This window comes from Nomascus leucogenys, chromosome 22a, assembly GCF_006542625.1.
Source record: "Nomascus leucogenys isolate Asia chromosome 22a, Asia_NLE_v1, whole genome shotgun sequence".
Lineage (NCBI taxonomy): Eukaryota > Metazoa > Chordata > Mammalia > Primates > Hylobatidae > Nomascus > Nomascus leucogenys.
Window position 1 is genome coordinate 80442040 of NC_044402.1, and position 7317 is coordinate 80449356.

Below are 7317 nucleotides of genomic sequence, written 5' to 3' on the forward strand. Positions count from 1 at the left end.
AATCCATTGCCTCTCTTCTCCACTATTCATTCTAAATTTCCCTTGCAGTCAGCTACTACTCTACTGCTCTCTGTGGTCAAACTGGTGGTGTAAAAATCCTAATTCTGGGAAGTCTGAGCGCCTGGTAGTGATCTTCTTTTCAGGCAGGTGCTGCTGCGTTTTTTCACTGATGGTCACTATAAGGTAAGGTATTACCAAGACATGCTCAAGTGGATCGCCTAAGTACCACATATATTCTTACTTGTTCCCATTGTGTAACAGCAAGCCTATCTCCTCATGCTGTTTGGATTTAGCTACCTCTGACAAAGCATTGATTCCTTTCTTGCCTACTAGCCCCTGAACTCTAAAAGTCCTGTGTTTCCAGGCACCTGCTGAGCTTAGTTCAGTGGGACACTGTGTCCCCTAGCAAGAATATACCACCTTTGGGGATTAGGACCACCAATTCCACAGAGCTCAGAGTTGCAGGAATGGGAAATACTATGTCCCACAGCAGGTCATTGGGAAAAATGGTAAATTGGGTTACATTCCTGTTTTCATCCCTTGTTTCCTGGACCCAAGTATTGTTCTTACTAGGGACCCTGCATCCTGAGAGACAGTACCTCATTCTTGCAGAATGTTGTCTTCTAGCTGATACTTTAACTGAACCTTCAGCAGGTCATTCCAGTGCTCTATTAGGCCACCAGCTTCTGGGCATGCAGCATGTGATACACCCAGTGGAACCCATGGTCACAGGCTTGCACCACCTTTGCTATAAAGTAAGTCCTGCTTGGATGTTATGTTGTATTATATTCCATACCTGTGGATCAAGCATTGTGGACGTCCACAGATACTGGTGCTGGATGAGTCTTGGTGAATATAAAATGCGAATGCATACCACCAAGTGTCTACTTGATCTCCTAAAGATACGGTATCAAATCAAGGACCAGTTTCACAGGTTAAGCTTTCAGATGAGGCAGTAAGTAGGTAGATCAGCTGTGGTAAGAGGGCTTTCTGCTGATGGACCTGTGCATATATTCCATTTTTGCCACCCTGGCCATTTTGTTCATGTGCCAATTGTACCAGCACTGAGGTGGCCACTAATAAAGACAGGTTGACATCAACTAACTGAGTAATTTTCCTACTTTTTTTTGTGCTTACTCCATAGATTATACTTTCTTGTGGACACTGATGTGTGATAAAAATATCTTCACACTTTTTGCTCACACCAATCTGTATATCCAGGTTCCTCTAAGACCCTTAGGACTCTTTATTTGTGATCTTCTAAACTCATTTTCAGGCCTCTGACCAGCCAGCCAGGATGTTTGTCATTTCCTGTAAGTATATTTATATTCTAACCCCAGGCTACTTCTCCCTCTACAGAAAGTGAGTGACAAGGTGCACCATCCAAAGCTTTGCCCACTAGGAAGACTGTTTCTCTCTACTGTCTTCAAGGCTATTCTTTAATGAGATTGTAATATAAGCTGCTGCTCAATTTCAGCTTTCATCCACATACTTGGGCAACCCATTCATAAACTAAGCTCACCCATTTTGTTTCTTTCTTTAGCTTATTGATCAAGACCACACCTCTGCTCCATATGGTCACCAATATGAGCTGAGGGAGTATTGATGCAACTCTAACAGTGATGTCAGAGTGTATGCTATCTAATCCTATAGATTGATTGTGGTCTTCTTTGTGCTTCATCCCAAATGTAATTCTTTTATCTTACGATGGATTACAGTTCAGCTTCCCAGAACTTATAACCTGGTGTGTCCAACAAGCCATTTTTTTTTTTTTTGAGATGGAGTCTCGCTCTGTCACCCAGGCTGGAGTCAAGGTACATTTTGTTTTGTGTCACTTAGTGTCCCACAGTAAGCATTTCCTCTTTACCAGTAGCATTATAAGGGCCATTTTTCGAAAGACTTGCAGCCTTCATCTAGATCCCCAGGCACCTGAACTGTGATTTTCCAACTGAGATTTCTATAAACTCCATACTACATCTTTTTCCACCACAGACACCTCTAACATCACGGGATCTGCCAGATCATATAGCCCAGTGTTGAGGCTATTTTCACTACAGCTCAGTCCTGCTGTAGAACCCTTTCCTGTGCCAGGTTGCAAAATTGGCAGCTTTTTATGTCACCTGGTTTATGGATGAGAAAAATATTTCTAGGTGTAGAGTATGTGGCTTACAGAACCCAAAGCAGCCTCCTAGGCATTGTGCTTTTTGCTTTTTCATATTGGATGTAAGATGCTGCCATTTGTCTTGTATTTTGGAGGAGATATCCTAGCACTCCTCTGAACAATGGGCCCTTAATGTCTTTAATAAAGAACCAGGTCCCTCCATGATTTTTCCAAGGGTTCATTTCTCACTCTCTGGAGCACAAATCTCGAGCATGCTAATAACCTCTTGCTAAACCTGTTTGATCAGCATTGATGTCATTGATATAATGAATCAATATAATATTCTACAGGATTTCCAAATGATTCCTATCTCTTTGGACTATAAGTGTGAGTAGGAAAGTTAATATAGTCCTGGGGAAAAGTTTCAATGTATATTGATATTTCATGTGGACATGAACTATTTATTTCATATGGAAATGAACTATTTTAAATTGTCTTGCTTGATTGGGATAGAAAAGAATGAATTCTCCAAACCGATAGCTGCATACCATATACCTGGAGCCATATTATCCTGCTTTATCAATGATACTATGCTTGGCATGTCAATCGCAACTGGGGCTGCTACTTTGTTAAACTTTTGGTAGTCTACAATCATTCTTCTGTTATAGTTCATCTAGTTTCTGCAAAGGCCAGACTGTTGAATTAAATGGAGATATAATGGAAACTATCAACCCTGCATCTTTTTTATTTTTATGGGTATCATTAATCTGCACCATTTTCTAGGCACATTATATTGTTTCAGATGTTGTCTCTTGGGCAAGAGAGGCAGTTTTAAAGACTTCTTTTTAGCCTTCCTCGCTATGATAGCTCTTACTCCATAGGCCAAGAACAATATATGAAGTTGCTCCAACTGTGAAATATGTCAGTCCCAATTATACACCTGAAGATGGGGTAAATGTCCACTGGGTTGATTTGTGAACCCAGTGGACTCATTGTGAGCGGACTCTGAACAGATCATGGACATGACTCATGGCCTCCGTATGCTTTCATTCCAAAAGGAGAGTCATGATGTTTCTTCAGATCTTTAGGTATCAATGTTAATTCTGACCCTGTGTGCAATAGTTCTCAGGAAGTGTGGGTACTCCTTTTCCGAATGTACATTCAAGTACATGGAAATGGATCTCTTTGGGGAAGGACTAGGGGAATCATTACATGTCATACTTGACTTGATATCACAGGATGTTTCTTCCTGAGACCCAGACAAGTCTCGATAGCTTGACAACAGGCACAGATCCAGGAAGTGGGCAAGATATTGTGACTTTTTGTTGGTGTGACCACCCTCAGCCTCCTGTTCATCCATTCTTTCCTTTAATTGCATGTATCAAGCAGCATCCTCATTGGAAGCCCATGTATTTTGCTCCTAGTGACACTATGTTTTATTAACCGTCTTCACAATTCTCTTTTAGCTGCTGCTCTGACATTGTTGGGCATAATGATAATTGTGACCCACCCCACCCCCAGCATTGAGGATTAAGTTTTACTTCAACCTCTCTTGCTCTTGGGCTCCATGATCCTCAATGTTACTAAGGAGCCAAGTTCTATGACAGCCTCTCCTACAGTCAGCACTGACCTGTTGAGAAGAGCCAGCACTGGATGTCTTGGTGATGTTGGTGCCCCACTTACTAGCAAATTCCTGATGACCTTGGGGAATGATGTGTCCTCATGGCCTCCTGTGGAAAATAATTTTTTCTAGTAGGCTTTCTGATCTCACACCCACTCCAGCATGTCCGCTTTCCTGGTCCTCTTACTGCCTTCCTCCATTGTCTGCTGTGACAATTTAGGCATTTTAGTTTTCCTCAGCACGGGCCATCACTTTCTCCTGGTGTCTAGAGGTATCCTAGCAGCAAATTTGCTCTACCTCCTCAGATCCTTTCCAGGGAGTTTAATCATATATCCCAAGAGAGTGCCCCAATGTCAATAAATTCTTATTTATCTGGTATTATGTTCCAGTACTATTTACCAGTGAAGTATTTTCACAGCTGGGCTACTATATTGTGCCAGGGACTAATTGCACCCCATATGCCACCTGCGGTGGGCTCTTTTTTGTCATTCAGATAATGAGGGGTCCAGTGTCAAAGTCTCAACTTACCACTTGTTTTATTTTTTTGAATCATTCCTGGAATCACTGTATCAATTGGATCCTCTAAGAAGCAGATACTGAGATAGAAACAGGGGTGTCAAAGGTGTATTAGAAAGTAATACCTGTGAAAGGAAAAGACAGAAAGCAAGATTGAGCAGAAAAACTCAGCAGATCATGATGAAAATCTGACAGGTCTTTGAAAGCCCAACAGAGATGTCCAGAGCAAGGATTGCCTGTTAGAAGAGTCTTACATTGGGTGAAATTTTAGGCCATTTAATATAGTTTGGATGTTTGTCCCCTCCAAATGTCAGGTTTAAATGTGGCCCCCCTTCCCCCACCAATGTTGGAGGTGGGGCCTGATGGGAGGTGTTTGGGTTACGGCAGCAGATCCCAAATGAATGCCTTAGTGCCCTCCCAACAGAAATGAGTGAGTTCTTGCTCTATTAGTTCATGTGACAGCTGGTTGTTTAAAAAAAAAAAAGGAGCGTGCCCCCTCCTGCTCTCTTTTGCTCTCTCTCTTGCCATGTAACCCGCCTGCTCTCCCTTTGCTTTCTGCCATGCGTAAAAGCTTCCTGAGGCCTCACAAGAAGTCAAGAAGATGCCGGTCCCCTGCTTATACAGCCTGCAGAACTGTGAGCCAAATAAACTTCTTTTCTGTATAAATTACCAGTTTCAGGTATTCCTTCATAGTGATACAAAACAGACTAACACATCATTATACCCCAAGAAGAGTATGACCCGGGCTCTGAGGCAGATCTGAAGGAGTTAACAGCTGGAGGCCACAAGTCTGATCACCGGAAGGGTGCATTTCTATGCCTGCCACAGCAGGTATTAGCATAGGGAGATGCTAGAAGTAATTAGATATGTTTGGTATACTCCATATTTTTAAACTAGCTCAACACTATTATAAGAGTTGCATGGGAAGAACTGTCAAATCGGAAGAGATACTCAGCCTCCCCTAGGTTCAGTTAGTATAAACATTTCAGAGATTTTAGATTTTAAGGGAAGACTCCGGAGAGTTATCACTGCCCTCACTGTTCATATTAAGTTCTCACTTTATAGGAAGCATTGATAAAACACTTATGAAATACTCATGGAAAATTTTATTCCGACTCATTCTGATAATATTGGTATTATAATAAATCGATCACAGCTGTTCAGCCTAATTCTCAAGCAGATTTCTGTTTCCCTCTGAAGCTTTCCTAAAAAACCCTAGTTTAGGCAACAGGCTAGGCTTTGTTTCTCCAGAGAATATAATCTCAGAGTGCTGCAGAAAAGACTGTGTTAGGTACTCTGAACTATGGATATTTCAAAGAATAGTCTTGAGTATAATCTTCCAAGATAAGATTGCTTAGAAAACTTTCAGGCTATACTAGTGGACAAAGTCAGGATTTCCAGAACCCCTTTCTGTTCAGAAACAGTTATGCTTTATCATATCCAACTGCTTGATCCAAGGCCTAGTGGAATAAGAATTAATTACAGCATACTTAAGCTAATGAGGGAAATTTTAATGTGGTTTATTCAGAATATTTTTGGTATTAATTTTATGTTCTATTTTTTCATAGATACATAACAGATTCTTTTTCTTCTGAAGCTATCTTAAATCCTCAATTAAGTAGACTCTTTCTTTTGGGGTTTGATTTTCACTGACATATAAGAATTGAGAAAATTATTTTTACAAGTCTCTTTACTTTTTCATAGCAATATAATTTTTGCATAGGATAAATAAGAATATGTCTTCATTTTTACCAGGGTATAATTGGACAAATCAATTTTTCCATGAGACTATATTTGAAGTGTTACATTTGAAAATAATTCTCATTTAAGTATATATGAACAAGAGTTGACTTTATATGTGGAGACCAGCTCATAAATGACACCAGCTGTTGTCATTACTGGGAAGGTCAGTAAGCTGAATAATTACCATTTCCTTGGAGACCAGGGCACCCAGGGACATTGAACTCATCAAAGAACTCTCACTTTTTTTTCCTTTTCCTGTAAAGTTCAGATGCTACTTTGGAGAGGAGGCGGGAAAGGATGGATTGGACACGCTAGAAGCTTTACTGTAATACCTCAGCATCAGTTAGAGTTTTTATTGTTGTTGTTTAGTGGGGAGGGCAGTACTTACCCTCAAGCGGGTGTTTGGAAATGTATAAGGTCAGTTAAGGTTGCCCCCATGCCAGGAGAGGCAGCTCCTGCCATTTTGTAGGGGAAGGAAGTAGGGTAAGGGAGAAAGTACAGGTGCTAAATGTCTGTGCAGCTCTAGGAAGAAATGTCCCACCCAGTATGCCCCTTGGGTTATCATAAGGAATATGGAAAGGTGCCGTTAAATCTTACAGTCCTTTGGATTTAGGGAAATGGGTTAATAGATTTCTTTTCTTCCCCTTTGCACAACCCAGTGGGTGGAGCTCTTAAGGAAGATAAGATTTGTTTAAACAAAATAATTACCTTTGTGTCCCAGATCCAATTTGTAATACGACTGGTTCTGTTAGTTACAGATATATTTAAAAGCATGATTAATCCAAATGCAAAATAGTTACATCCATATTTTTTAAAGCTGGGAGTATAGATTCCTAGAGGGAACAAAACATACTCTTTAATTGTTTTTTTTTTTATGATAAGTTTTTTTGCAGGGCACCTAAATTTCAGAGGATCGCATTAGTCACACTGAAAAGCTAAAGCTTTGACTCACTGATTTGTCACTTAATTCATATCATATGTTGAATGTTTTAATAAGTCTGCAGTGCTTATGCAACCCACATGTAATAACTTAAAAGTGCTCTTGGAACTATTTCCGACAGTTTCTACAAAAACACTTTAATTGGGGTAGCCAACAGCTTTTAACTACTATAAGGGATATTTTGATATGAGAGTTGGGTGGGAATGAAAACAACAACAAAAAACCCACTAAAGAGGGTTCTCTTGTCCCACCCCTAGCCCACCCCCCACCTGTGCTTTTCTTCCTGATGCTGTTTCCAAAAACCCGTCCTTCTCAGACCAATGTTAATATTTCCAGAAAGTAAATAGTGCCTTCTTCTGTAAGTGAAAGCAGAAGCAGGAGAAAACAGTTTACAGG